This window comes from Tupaia chinensis, unplaced genomic scaffold (assembly GCF_000334495.1).
Source record: "Tupaia chinensis unplaced genomic scaffold, TupChi_1.0 Scaffold144017_1, whole genome shotgun sequence".
NCBI classification, from domain to species: Eukaryota; Metazoa; Chordata; class Mammalia; order Scandentia; family Tupaiidae; genus Tupaia; species Tupaia belangeri.
The window spans coordinates 198,411-222,103 of NW_006203869.1; positions in this window are offsets into that span (position 1 = coordinate 198,411).

Here is a 23,693-nt window from a genome sequence, read left to right on the forward strand (position 1 = left end):
TCTCTCCAGCGAGTGGCATGTACCCTATAGCAAAAATCTCTCTTAAAGAAAGTTGGTTTATTTATTATGTATTTAGTTATAGAGACCCCCAACAAGGGTTCTCACATCATGATTCATTCCCAGTCTCAGCCAGCCTGGATCATGGGCAGGCATGCATGTGTCCTGTGTGCTCAGGGAGGCTCCAGGACATGAATGCAAGACCTTCCCCATGTGGATCCACTTGAGTTACTGCAACTCCACTGCCTGCCACTGTCTACCCCCTAACTTTTTTTTTATAGAAAACGTCTTGCTGTGCGTGATCCTCCTGCCTCAGTCTCCCCAGTAGCTGGGATACAAGTGCACCACCTAATCTGGATTCTAGGTTGGGCTGAGAATTGAACTTGGGCCTCCCATGTGGTGTCAGCCTGCTGAGTAGCATCATCTTCCAGTGTGAGCTCCTAAAGCTGGGCCGTACTGACCTAGCATGTTAACTTGGTTACCTCTATAAAGCACTTATTTCTGGGCTAGCAGATGGCGCAGAGGTTATGTCTCTGGACTCCCACATGGTCAACTGCAGTTCAAGTCCTGGATCCAGTGGCTTCAAACTCATGTTGGGCATGTATGCATGCCTAAGATCCCGGGAGGAGGATGGAGGAGAAGGGATTGCAGCATGGCTATCCCACCCGGGAGGTGATTTCTCACTTTCCCTCTTATTGTCTCTGTTTCTCCTTCTCTCCAGCGAGTGCACATGTTCTAAGGCAAAAGCCTCTAAAGAAAAAGAACTTATTTTCATATATGGCCACATTATGAGGTACTAGGTGTTAGGAGTTCAACATACCTTTCTTGACGGCATATAATTCCACCCATAACGTGGAGGACTGTTAGACAGGATTCCCTTGGTTGCAAGTGACAGAAACTACATTCAAATGGTCCTAGTGGAAGGGGAAATTTATGGATTCACATGAAAGGACAGGATGGAATGCACTAAGTCTGGAACAACTCAAAGGAGGCCTCAGTTGTTACAATCAGGGCTCATGCTGTCCCCCTGCAGGTCAGAATTTTTCATGTGGCAGGGAAGGAGCATGGCTTCAGGCAGTGCCAGAGTTTCAACCTTCTAGCTTAGTGATACGAAATGTGTACAGGCTAGGGAAGGATTCTGGTTGCCCTGCTGGCACCATCCTGTTCCTGGTGCAAGTCACCAGGCTCAGGGAATGTGATCCATCACCACCTTTGATGGCTCCTCCAGCTCAAGACCAGGTCGGTTTCTGGGAGCCGAACCAGGAATGCTGGGCACATGATCACTGTACTGCCTCACTTCTACACTGTAAATACAGATTGTGTGTGTGCATTTGCTTTGTTTTAGAGAGATTTTTGCTATAGAATGCATGTGCTCACTGGAGAGACAGAGAGACAAAAAGTGAGAAATGGCTCCCCAGTGCGAATGGCCACACTGAAATCCTTTCTCTATTCTCCTCTTGGGATTTTGGGCATGCATGCACATGTGCCCAATGTGAGTTTCAAGCTGGAACTCAAACCGAGGTCGGCCATGTGGGAGTCTACCAACATAAAGGTCCTTCCCTTGTTTCCGGTGGTTCCTAGGCCTGTGGTACCGTAACTCCTCTCTCCACATGACTTTTCCCCTGAGTGTGTCGTAAGAACATTAGTCATATTGCACTGGGACCTACCCTAATGACCTCTTCTTTAAAAAAGTTTGTTTAGGGATCAGCAGATACCATAATGGTTACGTCGCTGGACTCCCATATTGTCAACTGCAGTTCGAATCCTAGACCCGGCAACTTAAAACTCACTCTGGATGCGTGTATGTGTGTGCCCAAAATCTCGAGAGGAGACTGGAGGAGAAGTGATTAGGATGTGGTCATCCCCCCAGAGGATGATTTCTTTCTGTCTGTCTCTCCAGCGAGTGGCATGTACCCTATAGCAAAAATCTCTCTTAAAGAAAGTTGGTTTATTTATTATGTATTTAGTTATAGAGACCCCCAACAAGGGTTCTCACATCATGATTCATTCCCAGTCTCAGCCAGCCTGGATCATGGGCAGGCATGCATGTGTCCTGTGTGCTCAGGGAGGCTCCAGGACATGAATGCAAGACCTTCCCCATGTGGATCCACTTGAGTTACTGCAACTCCACTGCCTGCCACTGTCTACCCCCTAACTTTTTTTTTATAGAAAACGTCTTGCTGTGCGTGATCCTCCTGCCTCAGTCTCCCCAGTAGCTGGGATACAAGTGCACCACCTAATCTGGATTCTAGGTTGGGCTGAGAATTGAACTTGGGCCTCCCATGTGGTGTCAGCCTGCTGAGTAGCATCATCTTCCAGTGTGAGCTCCTAAAGCTGGGCCGTACTGACCTAGCATGTTAACTTGGTTACCTCTATAAAGCACTTATTTCTGGGCTAGCAGATGGCGCAGCGGTTATGTCTCTGTACTCCCACATGGTCAACTGCAGTTCAAGTCCTGGATCCAGTGGCTTCAAACTCATGTTGGGCATGTATGCATGCCTAAGATCCCGGGAGGAGGATGGAGGAGAAGGGATTGCAGCATGGCTATCCCACCCGGGAGGTGATTTCTCACTTTCCCTCTTATTGTCTCTGTTTCTCCTTCTCTCCAGCGAGTGCACATGTTCTAAGGCAAAAGCCTCTAAAGAAAAAGAACTTATTTTCATATATGGCCACATTATGAGGTACTAGGTGTTAGGAGTTCAACATACCTTTCTTGACGGCATATAATTCCACCCATAACGTGGAGGACTGTTAGACAGGATTCCCTTGGTTGCAAGTGACAGAAACTACATTCAAATGGTCCTAGTGGAAGGGGAAATTTATGGATTCACATGAAAGGACAGGATGGAATGCACTAAGTCTGGAACAACTCAAAGGAGGCCTCAGTTGTTACAATCAGGGCTCATGCTGTCCCCCTGCAGGTCAGAATTTTTCATGTGGCAGGGAAGGAGCATGGCTTCAGGCAGTGCCAGAGTTTCAACCTTCTAGCTTAGTGATACGAAATGTGTACAGGCTAGGGAAGGATTCTGGTTGCCCTGCTGGCACCATCCTGTTCCTGGTGCAAGTCACCAGGCTCAGGGAATGTGATCCATCACCACCTTTGATGGCTCCTCCAGCTCAAGACCAGGTCGGTTTCTGGGAGCCGAACCAGGAATGCTGGGCACATGATCACTGTACTGCCTCACTTCTACACTGTAAATACAGATTGTGTGTGTGCATTTGCTTTGTTTTAGAGAGATTTTTGCTATAGAATGCATGTGCTCACTGGAGAGACAGAGAGACAAAAAGTGAGAAAATACTCCCCAGGGAGAATGGCCTCACTGAAATCCTTTCTCTATTCTCCTCTTGGGATTTTGGGCATGCATGCACATGTGCCCAATGTGAGTTTCAAGCTGGAACTCAAACCGAGGTCGGCCATGTGGGAGTCTACCAACATAACTGTTACGCCATCTGCTGGTCCCTAAATTTTTAATAGAAACCCAGCATTAGGGGCCAGCAGTGGCACAGTGGTAACACAGCTGGGCCCACATGGGAAAGGCACTGGGTTTGTATTCTGGGGCCACCTGAGCATGCCAGGCACATGAGCATTACTCATGGTCTGGGCTGGCTGAGGCTAGGGGGATTGTGGCATGGGGACCTGTGGGAGTGATTCTCTCTGTTAGTCTCTTTTTCTTATAGAAGAAATAAATGAATAAAATTTAAAAATAAAGAAAATCACTATTTATATTTTCTTTTTCTTTTTTGAAAGGTTTTTGCTATAGGGCATGTGCACTCGCCAGAAAGACAGAGAGGCAGAGAGACAGAAAGCGAGAAATCACCCTCGCTGGAGGGATGACCATGCTGCAATCCCTTCTCCATTCTCCTCTCGGGATCTTGGACACACACGCACACGTGCCTGGCGTGAGTTTAAGCCACCGGGTCCAGAACTCGAACCTTGGTCAACTACATGGGAGTCCAGCGACATAGCTATTATGCCAACTGCTGGTCCCACTATTCATATTTTCTAACTCCTTTTTCACAGTGAAGCTGTTAAGTTTTGAAAAGAGAATGCAAGATCTTCCCATCGTTTACACATTGTCAATCATTTTCACCATGGCTTAGACCCCCCACCACCCACAGCACCTCCTTGCCAGTCAGCCGTCCTTTGCTGGCCGTCTTGTTTCTCCCTGGAGCTTACCTCTTCCACTTATCTGCACTCCTCCAGGCGCTGGAGGCTGACTGGTATGACTGCCTCAGTGGGCTCCTCTCGTGACCTCCCCCGGGATCAACCAGCCCGAGATCAGAGGCTGGCAAACTGAACACAGGAGACCATTGGTTCTCCATGTCTCCCTGCAGGATTGCTGCCGGCGCGGACTTTGTCCCTCTACTGAAGGCCACAGTTTCCGCCTCGTGGCTTGCTCTATGTGGTTCTCTCTGCCCATTTTTCTTTTTCATTATATTTACTTATTTCTTCAGAGAGAGAGAGAGACAGACAGACAGACAACCCTAACAAGGTCTTCAGGCCATGATCCACCCCCAGTCTCAGCCAGCCCAGATCGTGGCATGTGGATACGATGTGCCTGGCGAGGCCTGAGAACATGAACCCGGAACCTTCTCAGGTGACTTTAGCATCGTGGAGTGTTCCATTACCACTGTGCCTCTGTGGCTGGCCTGCATCACATTAGAAAGCTGTTCCCCGCCCCCTTCCCACAGTTCTAGGGTGGGAAGAGTATAGCATCCCAACGGGTCTATCTCTAGGGCACAGCCTCCCTCGGGTTAGCCCCCACATTCTGCCCCATCTTGGTGACTAGTGCCCTCAAATTACCCAACAGAGTTGACAACTTATCCCACAGAAGTCCTGATACGTGAGGGGGGGGACAAAAACAAGAGTGATGTAACCTATACTGAAGTATATATGATTTCTAGAAAAGTGATTGAAAAAGCATTGTGGGGAGACCAGCAGATGGCGTAATGGTTATGTTGCTGGACTCCCATGTAATCCAGTGGTTCGAGTCCTGGTCCAAAGGCTTAAACTCACTCTGGGCATGTATGTGTGCCCAAAATCCAGAGAGGAGAGTGGAGAAGGGATCAGATCTCACTTTCTCTCTGTCCCTCTGGCAAGCACACGTGCCCTATAGCTAAAATCTGTCTTAAAAAAAAAAAAAAGAAAAAGAATTGTGGGCATAAAAATTAAGAGACTTTTCAACTGTGTGGCTGAGATACTTTTTTTTAGGGGTGGGGGCTGTGGTATCAAGCACACATACTTCCTGAGCATGAAACAGGAATCAGATTAAGTCACTTCTTAAACTCTTCAACGAAAATTGTCCTGAACCTTCTCAGGTGGCTTCAGCATCGTGCAGTGGAGGGAGGACCAAATCCTCCCTTCCTTCCTTCTTTTTCTTTCTTTCCCTTCCTTCCTTCCTTCCCTCCTTCCTTCCTTTTTTTTTCTTCTTCTTTCATCTCTTTCTTTTTCCTTCCCTTCCTTTTTTCTCCCTCCCTTTCTCTCTTCCTTCCTTCCAATTGCCATAGAGCATATATACTCACCAGAGAGGGAAACAGAGACAGAGATGGAGAGAGGGAGAAAGCACCCCACAGTGTGCCATGGTCATGCTGCAACCCCACTGCTTCCACTTCTCCTTACTTTCGGGACTGGAGTATGCACGCACGAACACCCAGCAAGTTTTTTAAGTCACTGGTTCTGGGATTCAATCATGTGCTTGGCCGTGTAGGATCCAGCTCCTTTAACTTTCAGACCATGGGACTGGCCCAAATAATATCTACCTTTCTTTCTTCCTTTCTTTTTTCTTCCTTCCTTCCATTTCTTTTTTTTGTTTGTTTGCGATGTTTTTTTGTTTGCAATGAGCATGTGTTCATGTGCTCATCAGAGAGGGACAGAGAAAGAGAGGGAGAGGGAGAAATCATCCCCCCCGGAGATGGTCACACCACAGTTGCTTCTCCTCTGGGGATTTTGAGACACACATATGTGCCCGGTGTGATTTTTAAGCTGGCTGACCCAGGACTCATCTGCACAGTGAGCCATGTAGATCCAGCCGGCCATGTGGGTCCAGTCACCGTAACCACCACGCCACTGGCTTGCCCTAGGAGTGGTCTTTCTACTATAGTCTCTCTCTTACTTCAACCCTTCCCACTTGTTCCTGAGAAGTTAATTGTAAAACTCAGAGTAATCTGATTATTTCTTTGTTTAGAAACCTTTGATGAGTTTCCATGGTCTGCAGACCAGAGTCCAAACTTCTTAGCTAGAGGGGACCAGTTTCCATAGCTTCCTGTTTTCGTTTCACGTGTACCAATTTTCTTAACAACTCAACTGTGCAGGAGGCAGCCTGCCCAAGAGTGTTCTGATTTCTTCTCTTCTGTCAAGTGCTGTGTTCTTTTCGTTGCTTAAGTCCCACACGCACATGTGAAAATGCTGCTTACTCTTCAGGTCCAACCCAAACCCTTCCGTATGTAGAGAGTGTTCCCCTTTATGTGCGTTGCAATAAAGTTTTGTAGGCTGGTAATACTGCCTTTGATGAGTATGATGGAGCTAATGCTATTAGTCTTTCAATAGCTTGAATTACTTTGTTCTTGGTTTTGACTTTTTGTTAAATATATGAAAGATATTAATAAAAAAACATATCTTCTAAGATTATTCAAAATAGTTTCCAAGGTTCTAGATTTTCCTTCCTAGGAATATTTTTTCATTACTAAAGACTAAAGAAGGATGCAAGTATAGGAAAAGAAAATGCATGTTGTCATTCACCTATAAATCTCTCTCTTTTTTCTTTTTTTGGAGAGGTTTTTGTACAGGGCACGTATGCTCACCAGAAAGTCAGAGAGGGACAGAGACAGAAAGCGAGAAGTCACCCGCAGGGGGGATGATCACACCTCAATCCTGTTTTCCTCTGTTCTCCTCTCAGGATCTCAGGCATGCACGTACACACCTCTGGCATGAGTTTTAGCCACTGGGTCTGAGACTCGAACCTCGGTTGACTATATGGGAGTCCATTGACATAGCCATTATGCCAACTGCTGGTCCTTACCTTACTCTTATTTCTCCTTGGAGCACACCCTGGGCCCAGTATGAGCTAAATTTTACAATAGATCTTTTTACGTCTGGTGTGAAATTTCACAGCTAAAGCCAACTAAAGGGAGAAAACAAGGTCTTGATGCTTAGGCATTATATTTGCATGGTATACATGTTCACTTGCCTGGTCATTGCTCAGTAAGTCGGCAAGCTAAACTTGGACTCTGACAGCTCTAATTTTCATAAAGGAATGACATGAGACAATGCATTTATCATTTAAACTTCATGACAGGCTTTGCAGTCCCCAAATGGAATGCTAAATCTATTTTTTGTTTGTTTTTAATTTGCTATAGGGCATGTGTGCTTGCTGGAGAAAGACACAGAGAGAGAACGTGAGAAAGCACCCCCAGGGAAGAGGACCATGCTGCAATTTCTTCTCCATTTTTTTCTTGGAATTTTGCAGACACACACACACATACACACACACACACACACACACAGTAGGCTGGTAATACTGCCTTTGATGAGTATGATGGAGCTAATGCTATTAGTCTTTCAATAGCTTGAATTACTTTGTTCTTGGTTTTGACTTTTTGTTAAATATATGAAAGATATTAATAAAAAAACATATCTTCTAAGATTATTCAAAATAGTTTCCAAGGTTCTAGATTTTCCTTCCTAGGAATATTTTTTCATTACTAAAGACTAAAGAAGGATGCAAGTATAGGAAAAGAAAATGCATGTTGTCATTCACCTATAAATCTCTCTCTTTTTTCTTTTTTTGGAGAGGTTTTTGTACAGGGCACGTATGCTCACCAGAAAGTCAGAGAGGGACAGAGACAGAAAGCGAGAAGTCACCCGCAGGGGGGATGATCACACCTCAATCCTGTTTTCCTCTGTTCTCCTCTCAGGATCTCAGGCATGCACGTACACACCTCTGGCATGAGTTTTAGCCACTGGGTCTGAGACTCGAACCTTGGTTGACTATATGGGAGTCCATTGACATAGCCATTATGCCAACTGCTGGTCCTTACCTTACTCTTATTTCTCCTTGGAGCACACCCTGGGCCCAGTATGAGCTAAATTTTACAATAGATCTTTTTACGTCTGGTGTGAAATTTCACAGCTAAAGCCAACTAAAGGGAGAAAACAAGGTCTTGATGCTTAGGCATTATATTTGCATGGTATACATGTTCACTTGCCTGGTCATTGCTCAGTAAGTCGGCAAGCTAAACTTGGACTCTGACAGCTCTAATTTTCATAAAGGAATGACATGAGACAATGCATTTATCATTTAAACTTCATGACAGGCTTTGCAGTCCCCAAATGGAATGCTAAATCTATTTTTTGTTTGTTTTTAATTTGCTATAGGGCATGTGTGCTTGCTGGAGAAAGACACAGAGAGAGAACGTGAGAAAGCACCCCCAGGGAAGAGGACCATGCTGCAATTTCTTCTCCATTTTTTTCTTGGAATTTTGCAGACACACACACACATACACACACACACACACACACACACACACACACAGTGTATATTTCAAGTTGTGAGGTCTGGGACTTAAACCACACAGTTGGCCATGGGATTTCCAGATGTCTTTTTTTTCTGTAGAGAGGTTTTTGCTATAAGGCGCTTGTGCTTGCTGGAGAGACAGAGAGAAACAGAGAGACAGAAAGTGAGAAATCATCCCCAGAGGGGATGGCTATGCCACAATCCCCTCTCTGTCTCCTCTATTCTTTCAGGATTTTGGGCACACACACACACACACACACACACACACACACGCTCAGCATGAGTTTTAAGCTGCCCCAGGTCCGGGACTTGAACCGCAGTCTACTACGTGGGAGCCCAGTGATGTAACCATTCTGCTCTCTGTTGATCCCTGGGTTCCAGCTGTCTTCACCACCACACCACTAGCTGTGCCTGGATTGCTAAATCTTTTAAAATCACTTTCCCGGTGTTCCAAGTGGGACATTATACTTGAATTGGGTCATCTTGAATTCATCAGCTACAACCAAGGAACTGGAACAATTGTCAGTGTATCAATGATGCCCAAAGACAATGAACCATCAGAGTCTGGCGAGCGATACAGGCACGGGTGCATACACACATCAAAGCCAATAGTAGTAACAAGTAAACAAGATAGCCCTTCACGCTGGTTTTTGGAGTTTCCTATAATCAGGTGATTATCAAAAATGTCATCAAAAGAGCCTAGAGAGGAGAGAAGGAAGTCTGAGCCAATTGTGTAAAGAGCGCATTCCAGGTATCCTACTTTCCCCTCCTTTATCCTTGTAATGGTGTGCGTGTGTACGGGAGAGGGAGGGATGTGGTCACCCTCCACAGTCTGGTGGCACTGAGATCCCCTCCCTCCAGTCCTCCAGTCTCCTGATCCCAGGGCACCTGTGCTGCCAAGGCCAGGGATTCCGACCGTGATTGCCAGTCAGGATGCCAGGAAGCCAGGTTTGAGTTCATCTCTCATTTGCAAGACTGGCTCTCAGGGAATGTGGTCGGATTTTCTCTCTCATCACGAACAACCAGATGTCTTCAGCCTTCCAGAGGGTGTTGGCGGGAGTGGGGCAGAGGCATTCTGAGGCTTGGGCTTCCCAGGGAGCTTCTTCCAGGATTCATAAAGAGATGCATGGAGGCCGAGTTGGGAATGAAACCACGGCTAGTGTCGGAAGGTGAGGCAGCCCTGTGAAAGTTTGAAAGTTTGGATCCTGACCATAGAGATCATGTTATATGGGGTAGCTTATTTTGTATTTTTTAAAAAAGCTAAATCATGCATTATTTGCATTTGAACTGACTTACTCTTTTTTTTTTGAGAGAGTTTTTTTTTTTTTTCTATAGGGCCCATATGCTCTCCAGAAAAAGAGAGAGAGACAGAGAGACAGAAAGCGAGAATTCATCCCCCGGGGAGGATGGCTATGCCACAATCCCTTCTCCTCCATCCTCTCGGGATCTTGGGCACTCATGCACATGTGCCTGGCATGAATCTAAGCCACCAGGTCTGGGACTCAAACCTTGATTGACTACATGGGAGTCCAAGCGACATAGCCGTTATGCCGGCTGCTGGGCCCTTTACTCATTCTTTAATCACTTAAATAATGCATTATAGAGATATGCTTCATCTTGTTTTGGAGGTTTTTGCTTTAGGGCATGTGCACTCTTGGGGGGGGGAGAGAGAGAGAGAGAGAGAGAGAGTGAGAGACAGTGAGGGAAAGTGAGAAATTTCCCCCAGGAAGGACGGCCATGCTGCAATCCCTTCTCCTCCATTCTCCTCTGGGATCTTGGGTGCGCATGCACATGTGCCTGGCATGATTTTCAAGTCACCAGGTCCAGAACTCAAACTGCAGTTTGAGTTTGAATCGTGATTGGCCATGTGGGAGTCCAATGACAGAACCGCTATGGCATCTCCCGGTCCCAACACGCTTCATCTTAATCAATAGATGAGTTCCTCAATTTCCCTAAAGCTCGGCTGGGGAAAACCAGAGTAAGGTATAAGGAGTGCAGGTTTGGGATTGTCATTGAGCTTGGTTTGAATCTCTCTCTTTACTTTCTGTGCTGTGTGATTTAGGTGAGCATCCCTGACTCTCAGCCCCCTACTCTAGAGAAGGGATTGGTAACAGCTACCTGACAGTAATGGTGGAGTACGGTGTGTGAAATGTGTAGCCCTACTTTGATAAAGGAGTGCTGGTGGGGTTACTGATAAGAAAGGAATTCTCTTTCTCATAAGAAAGGGGAAAACCAAAATAAGACAAAAACAATCAAATCCTGGATCCTAAAGGATTATATAATAGCCTATCAATTTGACAATAATTGTCTAGATAGGAGCGAATTCTAGAGAAGTGTGTCACTTCCATGAAACAAAAGTTACTGGGTCCACTCCCTTCTGATCATCAGTGAGGGAGATTATGGTTTGGATGGTGACAGAAGGCAGCACTGAGTAGCTACTATGATGCTGACAGTTGGTAAGCACCTCCCTGGGCCAGGGCTTCAGTGCAAGTGATCTCAGCTTCTGTTCTCTCTCTGGATCTTAAAACAACCCGGTGAGATGGGTCCTGTGATTAGCCCCATCGCGGAAACCAGGCAGAGAGGTTTAGTGAATTGCTCAAGGGCATGCGGCCATAAGTGACAAAGCTAGGATCAAAATAGGCAGTTGGGAAGTCTTCTGGTTCTCTCTAATGACCAAGATGTCCTGTCATAGCTTAGTTGGCAACATTGTTTCTTTCTACGTGGAACAGAAACTAATGGTCATCTTGCAATTTGGGACATCTTTCTTGTGATGAAAGAGGGTTTTGGGAGCTGGTAGGTGGCGAGGTGGTTAAAGTGCTGGACTCCTGCATAGAAGACTGTGGTTTGAATCCTGGACCTGGTGGCTTGCTTTCTCACTTTTCCCTTCTCTTGCTCTCTTGGTCTCTTTGGTCAAATTAAAAAAACAATACATAATAATAACAGATAAAATGAAATAAATAAATAATTAAAAAAAAAAAAGACATAGGGTCTCAGCGGGCCAGCAGGTGGCATCGTGGTTAAGGTGCTGGATTCCCACATGGCTGACTGCAGTTTGAGTTCTGGACCTCGTGACTTGAAAATCACAACAAATAAATACATATATAAAGATATAAATATAAATATATATATATATATATATGTGTATATATATATATATATATATTTTAACAAAAATGAAAGAGGATCTCAGTGATACCCATGCACTTGGCATAAAGACTAAATAGTGCTGGCTGACTACAAATCCCTTTTTCGTAATCACCGGCTTTCCCACCTGACGCGGGTGGAGAGCAGGGAGGCCAACGGCAGGGCTGTGGCTGTTCAGCACTGTCCGAGCTTCTGTCTCTTGGGTAAGTGTGAGGACATGCTAACCTGCAGTCCCACCTGCTCTGCAGGGCGCTTTGTGCCGCTGCCCTGACTGTGTGGTTTTATAGCATCTGTGCTGGCTATTCTTCTCTGCCCTGAGGTGGGGTCACCACCTTCAGGTCCCGCAGAAACCAGGCTCTTTCCCGTCATGCAGGCAAGAAGCATACACTCAGGCAGTGATGGACGCCAAGGAGGCAGGATGAGAAACAGTGTTCTCAGGGCTCGTTCTCTGAGTCTAGATTTTGAAGGTCTAGAGACAGTTCAGTGTCATCCTGAGGCAGGCCCTAAAAGGCGCTTCCGCTGGGAGAGGTAAGCTGGAAACTGTCCCCAAGCTGGGAATGGGTCAGTCTTCATTTACAAGCCCGCTATTTAGTATTGATTTCCCCAGCGCAGGACGGTTACCACTCTGTTTTTAGGCAGAAAGGAATTCATGACGGGAAGTTAGATTCTTACAAAATACCCAGGGGCCAGCTGGTGGCATAGTGGTTAAGGCGGTGGACTCCCACATGTCGGCAGTGGTTTGAGTCCCAGATCCAGTGAGGGACAGCCTGCTGTGGCTGGATCAGAGACCAGAAAGTGGCAGTGCTTCAACTACCTCTTTTTTTTTTTTTTTTTTGGAGAGGTTTTCATTATAGGTCTCGCCAGACAGACAGAGAGAGACAGAGAGACAGAAAGCGAGAAATCGCCCCCCAGGGGGGATGGTCACGCCGCAATCCCTTCTCCTCCATTCTCCTCTCGGGACCTTGGGCATGCACGCACACACAGCTGGCGTGAGTTTTAAGCCACCGGGTCCGGGACGCGAACTGCGGTCGACTACGTGGGAGTCCAGTGACATAGCCATCACGCTAACTGCTGGTTCCCTCAAGTACCTCTTAACACCCAGAAACCAGAGTTTAAACAACAGCATACCAAAGCGGAAAAATACCGCGTGTCATGGGCCCGCAGACAGTGTGGTGGTTAAAGTAGCTGGTTCTCACATGAGAGAGCATGGTTCAGGTCTCGGCACCTGGGGGTTGAAAAACACCCTGGTGAGAGTGCGTGCATACTCAGAGTCCTGAGAGGAGGATAGACGGGACTGTGGCAGGGCCACCTCCCCTCAGGGGTGATTTCTCATTTCCTTCTCTCTTCCTCTCTCTCTGTCTCTCTCTGGTGACCACAGGCTCCCTATAGCAAATTAAAAAAAAAGAAATACCACGTGTCAGTGACCTCCTTGCTTGCCAAAGATAGCCAGAAATGAGACCAGCAGGTGGCGTAATGGTTATGTTGCTGGATTCCCATGTAGTTGATCCTGGTTTGGGTCCTGGACCCAGTGGCTTAAAATTTACATGGGATGTGTGTGTAGATGTGCCCAAAATCCTGAAGAAGGAATGGAGGAGAAGGGATTGTGGAGTGGTCATCCCCCCAGGGGGTGATTTCTCACTTTCTGTCTCTCTGTCTCTGTCTCTCTGGTGAGCACACATGCTCTATAGCAAAAACAAAACAAAAACAAAAACAAAAACAAACAAAATCAAAGTAAAACAAAACAAAACAAAACACACGGAAAAACCTCTCTAAAAAAACCCAAAAAAAGACCCAGAAATGGGTGCAGCTTGTGCTCTCCCTTGCCTTCTAAAACCCACTAGAGTGCATTGACTTTTATGTAGGACATGATCTGCAGGAGAGCCTGAGAAATGTAGTCTTTTAGCTTTATAGATGTTGCCTTTCAAGAAAGAACAAAAAGGTAGATCATGTACGCTGAGCATCAATCGGCCATGTCTGACACATTCGGTTCTCATGTCCCATGTGCTTCTTTCTTTCTTATTTTTTAGAAAGATTTATGATTTATTTATTTATTTATTTGTTTGTTTGTTTATTTATTTATTATTTTAAATTCACCGGAAAGAGAGAGAGAGTGAGAGAGAGAGAGTGAGAGAGAGAGAGAGGAAGCAAACCTCCAGGTCTAGGACTCAAACCATGGTCGGCCATGTTGAAATCCAGTGCCTTAACCACGGCGCCACCTGCTGCCCCTCCATGTGTTTCTTCTTCTGTATTAGCCTTCAGGCTTGAGGAAAGACCAGTGTAAAAGCTCAGACCTTAGACCAGCTCTCCTGGAGAGTGTGAGAAAAGGGAATATCTGGTTGGGAATGTGAAATCGTGCAGTGCTGGGGCCAGGCAGTAGCACAGCAGTAACACAACTGGACCCGCACAGGCAGGTCCTGGGTTCATGCCCTGGGCTCTCTGTGCACCCCAGCCTGCGAGTGCCTGTGTCTCTGGGCCTACTGAGACTGGGAGTGAGCTGTGGTGTAGGGATCCTGTTGGGGTCGCCTGTCTCCTTATCTTTCTCTTATGAAAGAAATAAATGGGTAAACTAAAAAAAGAAAAAAAGTGCCTGTCAAGAACTGCGGGGACCCTAGGACGCCATGCTGACACCCTAGCCTGCCGCTGTGTCATGGTGCTGGAGAGGGGCGAGTTCAGACTCGCGACATTGCCGCTCCTGGCAAAGGCAGCCCTAGAGGCAGGATGGCGCTTGTGCCAGTTCCTCATGCCCCTGCCCTGGACTCCACAGGGTGATGCCCATCAGGGACGCCTGTGCGTGCAGTGGGCGGCATTGCAGGGCGGAGCACCTGCTTTGTAGTAAGCAGGGACAAGCCTGCTCGCTGTCCAGGGGACAGCTATCTCATCTTGCAAGGCTGCTGGCTGCAAACACAGCCCTCGGAAATGGCCTGGGTAGTGTGCAAGGCTCGGCGTTCTGGGCACACCCAGGGAGAACGAGCCGAGAAGCCTGGGGCCCGAGGAGCAGCGCCTCTCCTAACCTCCATCCTTGCCCTTCCCGCTCTGCTTCCTCCGTTTCCAGGCCCGGGTGGGAGCCATGGTGTCATGGACGCCTCTCAGGGGAACATGGGTCTTCAGGGACCAGCTTCTCCTCTTCCCAGGGAACCTTCTCCCCTTTGCCAACCCTGGCTTATTTGGCCTAGTGCGTGTGTGTGAGTGTGTGTATTTAAGTTGATGTGTTTGCTGCTGAGGGACAGAGAGGGAGGTGGGAGAGAGAACGCCCAACAGTGTCTTTTTTTTTTTTTTTAAGAATGATTTTATTTAACTTTATTTATTTATTTTAACTTGACCAGAGAGGGACAGAGTGAGAGAGAGAGAGAAAGGGAAATTGACAAAGCAAGCTGCCAAGTCTGGGACTTGAACTGCAGTCGGCCGTGTGGGAATCCAGTGTCCTTCACCACCATGCCACCTGTCAGCACCCCAACAGGGTCTTGACACTCTAATTTCCCCCCAGCTTCAGCCTGGGATACTCTGGGGGGGTCCTGTAGATGCAAACGTAGAGCTTTCCCAGGGGGGCAGTCCCACAGAGCTTCCTGTCTCACTGCGGTGCCATCTCCTGGTCCCAATGTCAGGCTTAATGTTATTAAGAGAGGCGGCTGTTGCTTTAAGGTCCTGACTGGTGGGGTCTTGCCTCCCCTGGCTGCCTCCCAGTGGTGCTGCCCAAATACTTGGCTCCTCTGTAGAACGACCTGATCACCTGATCGATCACCCAGTGTTCCGAGAAAGGGTATCTTGTGATTGCTTAGACTGGCAGTGCTGATGTGGACACCATTGGTTCCCCCATTGTCTTCACCTCTGCAGGACCCTCAAAGCGCAGTGTTGCAGTGACCATCTGCACTCACTGTACCCAGGCCTGGAGCTGTGTCCTATTTAACGTGCCTTGCAATTCCTTTTAAGACAGGTTGGAAAGGCAAAGGGGTTATATTAATGATGTGATTTGTCTCTTCTCTTGTTTTGAGAGAGATTTTTACTGTAAGGATGCGTGTGCTCACCAGACAGAGAGAGAGAGAAAGTGAGAAATCTCCCTCCAGGGGGATGGCTACGCCACTATCCTTTCTCCTCCATTATTTTCCTGGGATCTTGGGCACACACATACATGCACACACACACACACACACACACATATACGAGTCCAGTGAGTTTCAGGCCTCCAGGTCTGGGACTTGAACCACACAGTTGGCCATGTGGAAATTCAGCACCTTAACCACTATGCCACCTGCTGGCCCCAACAATTTTTCTCCTCTTAAATGACCAAGACCTCATACAATTATAAAATAGTACTGGCCCAATCTGGTGGCAAGGTCGGTGGTGAACTGCAGTGCTGGAAGTCTGTGGGTTCAGATCCCCAGGTAGGCTTGTAAACATGCCCAGTGTGTGGGTGGGCACTGAATATTCTGACAAGTCAGAGGGCTGTGGAAAGGCGATCAAAAAGTGATGAGGAGCCTGCAGGTGTCATGGTGGTTAAGGTACTGGACTCTCATAGGATCGGCTGTGGTTCGAGTCCCAGAACTGGCAGTTTGCTTTCTTATTATCCCTCTCTCTCTCTGTCTCTCTCTGGGGAGTGCACGTGCTCTGTAACAATTTAAAAATAATAATAATGATAAATTAAAATTAAATAAATAATTGTCTAAAAAAAGGTGAGGAAACCCTTTTGAAAGTGTCCCCTCCCCATTTCTCTCTCTTGTGCACATGTACACACAGTTGATTGTGAATAAAATACAAACTAAAAAGCAAACCAAAGGGCCCAGTGCAGCTGGCCTTCTGCAGGCTGACTGCAATAATTTAATAATTTTGGTGGTGGCAATTACGTATGAGGGTACTTAAAAGTCTGTGAAAAAATGGAAATAAAATATGAGTTTATTGGGCCAGATCAATGGCCTGGTATTTAAGCAGCTAGATCTCACATGGCCAACCATAGGGTTCAAGTCCTGGACCTGCTGGTTTGAGGAACAGGCCAGATATGCCCAAAATCGCAAAAGGAGGGAGAGATGGAGGAGAAGGGATTGTGATGTGACCATTCCCCATGGAGGAGGCTTTCTTCTTTCTCTTTCTGGTGAGGACACACGCTCTCTAGGAAAAAGAAAAAAAAAAAGAAGAAAAAGAAAAAAAAAAGAAGAAAAAGAAAAAATGTTATTTAAAGTATGCGTTTATTTTGGTATTAAAAACTTCTGAAATCCTATGTACTTTTTCATGGACTTTTTTTTGGAGAGGTTTTTCGCTATAGGGCGCGTGCACTCGCCAGCCAGACAGAGAGAGATAGGGAGACAGAAAGCGAGAAATCACCCCCCAGGGGGGATGGCCATGCCACAATCCCTTCTCCTCCATTCTCCTCTCGGGATCTTAGGCATGCACGCACACCAGCGTGAGTTTTAAACCACCGGGTCTGGGATGCGAACCGTGGTCGACCGTGTGGGAGTTCAGCGACATAGTCATTATGCTAACTGCTGGTTCCTTCATGGATTTTTTTTTAAAAAAAGAATTATTTTTATTTATTTATTGATTGATTTATTTTAATTTGACCAGAGAGAGACACACACACAGAGAAAGGGAAAGTGAGAAGGCAAACTACCAGGTCTGGGGACTCGAACCATGGTCGGTCATGTGGGAGTGTCCAGCATCTTAGCCACTATGCCACCTGCTTGTCCCCCTCCATGGACTTTTTGAAGACCCTGCACATTATATTTTAAGCCCACAAAGGCCTTTTCTGCTTTCCCTGGCTCCACTCTCCAGAACAGCCAGATCGAACATCTGTAAAATTCCTTAGGTAGTTCCAAAGGCTACACACTCTGGTTAGACAAAGACCAGAAAGGAAGATGTTTGTGTATAGATTAGATGGACTTAGAGGAAGCATACGTCAGCCTGAATTTAAAGAGTGTTTCCAGACATGCACCACCTCTTCCAATGTCCCCACACGGCAGGTAGCTCAGACGAGACGGCAGTCCATCCTGAGTGGGACACCCCAGGAGAACAGCGGAGCTCATGACGTGAGTGCATTTCTTCCTGGTCATCCAAAACTTAGGTCCGAGGGGAGCATACCTGACTTTTCCCAAATTCGTACTTAATTATGAAAGAGAAAGCAAAAGATAAATCTCTCACCAAATGTTTTTTTCTTAGTTTCTAGGTGGCTGGTTAATGGAACTTTATTATTCTGTCTATAAATACCGATCTTTCTATTAGTGTCAATAAAAAAATCCATAGATATTAGAGTTGTTTCTAGTTTAGCCATGGTAATTGACTGTGAATAAACATGGCGTGTTTAAGGGACACACGCGTTTGAATAGGGAAGCCGTGTGGTGGTCCCTGGTGCAATGAATGCACTTTGCTACGGGATAGCTGCTGTTCGGAGCTGAGGCTGGAATGAGAGAACGGGCAAAGAGCCTGGGGGACAATCACAGGAGACAAATTCTGTCTGGACCCAGAATACATTCAGAGACTATCCGGGTAGAGGAAGCACCCACATATCTTTGCCTACCTTGTCAGCAGTGCAGGCTAAAATCTGGACAGGACAGGCAGCTGGAGTCCTATTGCCTTCTTGGAGAAAAGTGCCCGTGGACGGGGTGGGGCTCTCAGGAAGAGAGACCAGTGGCAGGGAAGAGGAAGTGCGTGCCTTCGCCCATTTGACTGGTCGGTTTGACAGCTGCGCGCATGTCAGTGCCGTCTCAGCAGAGACTGCGAGCGCACGCTAACTGCACACGGCATCAGCTGGACTGACTTGTCCTCTGAGGATCAGCTGTAGATGCAGCGGTCGTTGGATTAAAGTGAGGTCGTTAACAGATACATGGTGTGTTGACAAATCAAGGTGCTAGCCGATGACAGGAAAGGGAGGAAGGGGCAGGTTCAGAGCGTAGATTTTTGCAGCTTAAGGGCTCACGTTATCTACAGGCTGGCTGCCTGCCTCTGCCAAGTGATGTAACCTCTGTACACTTACTAAACTGTAAAGTACAGGAAGTGTTCTGCTGGGTAAGGGTAGGGGTCCGTGGGCCCTGGTGTACAGCAGTGACCAGCATGTCCATGGTCCTTGAGTGCCTGCCCTTCTCCTTTACTAGGTAGCTATCCTGGTCTGTCAAAGATCACCAGCGTCCTTAGATACGATTTTTCTTTCTTTTGCTGTAGGGTGTGCATGTTTGCTAGAGAGAGACAGATGAGACAGGGGAAGTGAGACATCACTCACTGGGGGGATGGCCAAGCTGCAATCCCTTCTCCATTTGCCCCTCGGGATTTGGGGTGCTTATACACATGATCCCAGTGTGATTTTCCAGCCGCCAGGTCCAGGACTCAAACCATAGTTGACCACATGGAAATCCAGCACCTTAATCACCACGCCACCTCTGGCCCCTCAGACACTATTTTCAGCTACCATCCGATTTGACTTCTATGCCACCTTTTGCATATCTGACCCTTCCCTCCTTCGAGATGCCTGCTGCCGATTCTTTGCTTTTCTGATTCTTCCCATCCTCTCTGATCCTTTTCAAGCCTCCTTGGCTTTCCCCCTCCCCTGGCAGATCTTGGTGGTGCTCCCAGGGTGTTGCTGTGTCTTTTGGATCATCCTCTCTGTTCATCCCATCCTTTCTCATTCTACTTTTGGGCTGATGATTGCTAACATATATCCCTTGTCCGAATCTCCTACGTCCTTGGTCCAATGGCTTATGGGACATGTACCCTTGTGTGTCTCAAAGGCATTTCCAACGCAGTGCATCTAACATGGGAACCACTTTCCCCCTCCAGCATGGTTCTCCTCTACGTTTTTATTGGATATCAATCATCCACCCAGTCACCCAAGAGTAAGACTTGGGAGACACCCTATATTGGCCCATTTTCTCCTTCTCCAGATGTCACCAGCTGCCACATATGCCTCCTCAGTGTGTTTTTGGTCAACTTCCTCTTCTTCATCCCCAGTCCTACTCCATCACATTCGGCTTTGAGGTGCCTCTGGGCCCACGTGTGGCCTCACTTCAGTCCACTATCAAAGTCAGCTTTCTGCTGAGGAAGTGAGACTGTCATTGGCCACTCAGTACTGGAAGTGCACGAGTGATGAAACCCTAGTGTCCTTTTCTCCTCTGTGGCTTTTGGGATCCGTTCCTCTGCCTGATCCCTGCCACCTCCGGGCCAGCTCATCCACCTGTTGCCCGGCAGCACCAACTCCTGGGCCGTTGCACGTGCTGATTGAGCTCCCTGGAAATGAAGGTTGATGGTTATCAGGTCTCCAGTAGCACGCTGAATATAGAGTATTTAAGCCAGTTACACGGTCCGCCCCCCTCCCCCCAAGACAGAGGTTTCCTCAAACCAGGGATCCCATCTCCTTCATTTTTGGTCCACAGACAAATACGCGGTGGGAGCCCAGGGCATGGTAAAGTGATCAGAAAACAATTCTTTATCTGGAGTAGGCTCTACTTCTCCTCCGCCGACTCTGTTAGAAAACTGCTAGCCCGGGCTTTACCGCTCCTCGCCTGCCGGCACCGCACAGGTGAAGGGCAGCCCAGTGGCTGGTCGCCTGCAAGCTCGACTGGGTGGCTGCCCGCGCGCCTGCGCCCTCTGCCTCGCTACTCCCGGCGCGTCTCTGTGCGCGTGTGTGTGTGTTTGCAGAGGGGGAGAGGCTTGGGTGGGTGCGCGGAAAGAGTTCAGCCTGAGTCCCAGCCTCATTCACTGATTTCGCGACAGCTGGACCGAGGCTGCTTACCCAAGTGGAACACAAGCACTGCCGCACCTCCACACTGCCCGCGGCTCCACTCAGCGGAGCAAACTGACCGACGGATTCGGGGGTGAGTAGCGGAAGCTTGAGCGCCGCGGCTGCACGGGGAGCTGTTCCTGGCGGTTCTGTCCTCCCACGGGCTGTGTGTGTGTGTGTGTGTGTGTGTGTGTGTGTGCGCGCGCGCGCGCAGGGGATGTCCCTGGGATTCCACGCCTGCTCCGAGGGCTCTCTGCCTGTATTCGAGTGCCTGTCCGCGCCGGTGCTGCCATTCCTGTGCTTGCCCCGGCAGGGATCCGAACGCCTTGCGCGCGGCGAGGGAGTTTGCGGGGATTCCCTGGCTTCGCACGCAGCGGCTGGTGGGGTTCCCCTGGAAGTCTCCCGAGAAAGCTGGTGGCGGGGAAGCCCCGGCTGTGAGCAGCTTGGCAGGCCCGAGATCTGGGACCCGGGCCGGCTCAGCTCAGCCAAGGGAGACGCCAGAGCGGACCCTGGCCGTCAGCCTCTCCGCTGTTCTGCCGTAGCCGTCCTCCTCGTTTCTCAGGAGCAGCACAAAGGCGAGCCGCAGAATGAAATCCAAAGCAGCCAAGCCCGGATCTCTCCCACCTGGTGCACATCCCCTCAGGCGGGAGGCGTGGAGTGGAGGTCCCCGAGATTATGGGCGTAGGTTTACCCCGGGGCACACCTGTTTTCGGCTCCCACTGATCTCAAGCTGGGTGCGGGATCGGCCGAGCGGTGGTTCACTCAAGTCTCTCCTCTGCAAATACGTACACGCCGGTGTGTGTGCGTGTGTGTGTGTGCGTGTGTGCGTGTGTGTGTGTGTGTGTGTGTGTGTGTGTCCCCGGCAGACAACACACACACCCCGGGCCAACATTCGCGGGGTGCATCCAGTAAATAGCACACCTCCCCGCCCGCTTGCGTGTGCTGAGCCGGCTCCGTGGGCTCGCGCGCGGTGACAGCGTGCCGGCATCTCTTTGTTTGGTTGTGGTTTTCCCAGCCCTCCGCACGGCAAATTGATTTTCGGTTTCGCTTGACACTGCGCTCTGGGATTTTAGCTTGGGCCACCACCTCGAATGCCCCTGGTATCTGTAATTGAATAGTTCTTTCGGGCGGGAGGCGGGGTTATTTTTAGCGTTGGGAATAAAGAGGCGAGCACGGTGACCTTTCGCGGCTGTCTTTGGCTTTGAGAACGTGCCTCTGATGGAGATGGAGCAGACGAGTTCCCATCCAGTCGCGCACACGTGCCAGCGCACAAATGTGCACACACATTTCTACAAACGCAGGGCCCCCTCCGACCCTTTATTTTCCTTTTTTAAAAAATCGGGACAGAGAAGATATTGTGTGTTTGCGATTAAAAAAAAAAACTTTCCTTTGTTCTTTTGGGCATTTTCTATTTCGAGTAATGGAGTAGGAGTTCGCAAAGGTTGCAATTAGTTCACGCGAATAAAGACACTGCCTCTGAGTCAGAGCTGCCAGGTTGGTAATTACTAACACAGAAAAGCAAACGCACTGTTTAAGGCAAAAGGGGCGGGGCGGGGGCAGGTCCGCGGCAGACAATGAGGGAGTCTCTGCCGACCGCCTGCTGCTTATTGTTCCGGGACTGGAGACTGCGAGCGGCAGCTGCTGGGCCCTCCCGGGCTTAGCTCCTCGCTGCCCTTGCGCCCCACTCACCGCGACCGCGATCGCCTAGCGCCGGCCTCCGGAGCGCGGAGACGGTAGCCCCAGCCCGCCTCGCTGACCATCCTCTCTCCGCTTTGCAGGTTGGCAGTGTCAAGCCCAAGGGTATAACGAGTCCAGGCGGCGAGGACCCAGCGCCGGCGGCGCAGCAGGGCGGAATGCGGTGTGGACAGCAGCGCTAAGTGCTCCCACGCTGGGCGCGTGGCGCGCTCGCTTCTGGCCTCGAGCCGAGCGGCGGCGGCGGGGGGGGGGGGGCACGGCACGCGACAGGCCGCCCGGGACGCGTAAGGCACCTGCCGCGAGCTATCGCCCCGAGGTGGACGCCAAGCAGGGCTCATCGCAAGACCGCTCGGACCCCTGCCCCCCGGGGCACGCGGCTGCCGAGGCTCGGGGCCGCGTCTGCGGTCAGGATGCCCTGGGCACCTCTCTGCTGGTGAGGATGCCCTACTGCGCGGCTCTGCAGCCCCAGCCCGGGTCGCAGGTGGGCACGACCGAGTGGGCCAGGCTTCGGCCCCTCGTGCGGGTGGATGAAAAGCGGTGGAGTCCTTGTGAGCTCTCAGCGATCGCCTCTGAATTCTAAGAGCCATGGACGAAGGTACTGGGCTGCAGTCCCGGGCGGGAGAGCAGCTGGAGGCTCGGGCCACAGGGGGAGCTGTCCAGGAGAAGTGCGCGCCGGAGACCCTCAGGTCTAAGAGTTTGCCAGTCTTGAACAGCGCTTCCTGCCGGCCGAACCTCAGCCCCGAGAGTGTAGACGCCAAGCCGACTTTGGGCTGTACGGATTCTTCAGGCCACCAGGAGTTGAAGCAAGGTCCGAATGCGTTGGTCCCCAGTCCCTCTGCCCCGTCCACTTCGGCAGTGTCGTCCACGCTGGCCACGCTCCAGGAGAGAAGGTGCCTCTATGTGGTCCTCACCGATTCCCGCTGCTTCCTGGTCTGCATGTGCTTTCTGACCTTCATCCAGGCGTTGATGGTCTCCGGGTACCTGAGCAGTGTCATCACCACCATAGAAAGGCGCTACAGTCTGAAGAGCTCTGAGTCGGGGCTGCTGGTCAGCTGCTTTGACATCGGGAACCTGGTGGTCGTGGTGTTCGTCAGCTACTTCGGTGGCCGGGGGCGGCGGCCCCTGTGGCTGGCCGTGGGCGGACTGCTCATTGCCTTTGGGGCTGCCCTGTTCGCTTTACCTCACTTCATCTCGCCGCCCTACCAGGTCCAAGAGTTGAACGCCTCGGCCCCGAACGACGGCCTGTGTCAGAGTGGCAACGCCACTGTCTCCTTGGAGCCTCCCCCCTGCCCGAAGGATTCGGGAGGAAACAGTCACTGGATCTACGTGGCTTTATTCGTGTGCGCACAGATTCTCATTGGAATGGGCTCCACACCTATTTATACCCTGGGACCAACCTATTTAGACGACAATGTCAAGAAAGAAAACGCGTCCTTGTACCTAGGTAAGGCGTTCTCTTAGATACGTTGGACTCATCCTGAAATTAATGTGACTTCCAAAAACCGAAGGAAGCATTTTCTTTCCCGTTTCCTATACATTGCACACTGAGTCACGTCATGTCTTAGCCTTGGTGCCTGCATTTACCCTGTAGGGGAGAACCAAGTAGCGGAGACTTCCTGGAGCTAGTGTTCAGCCCACACCCCACACTT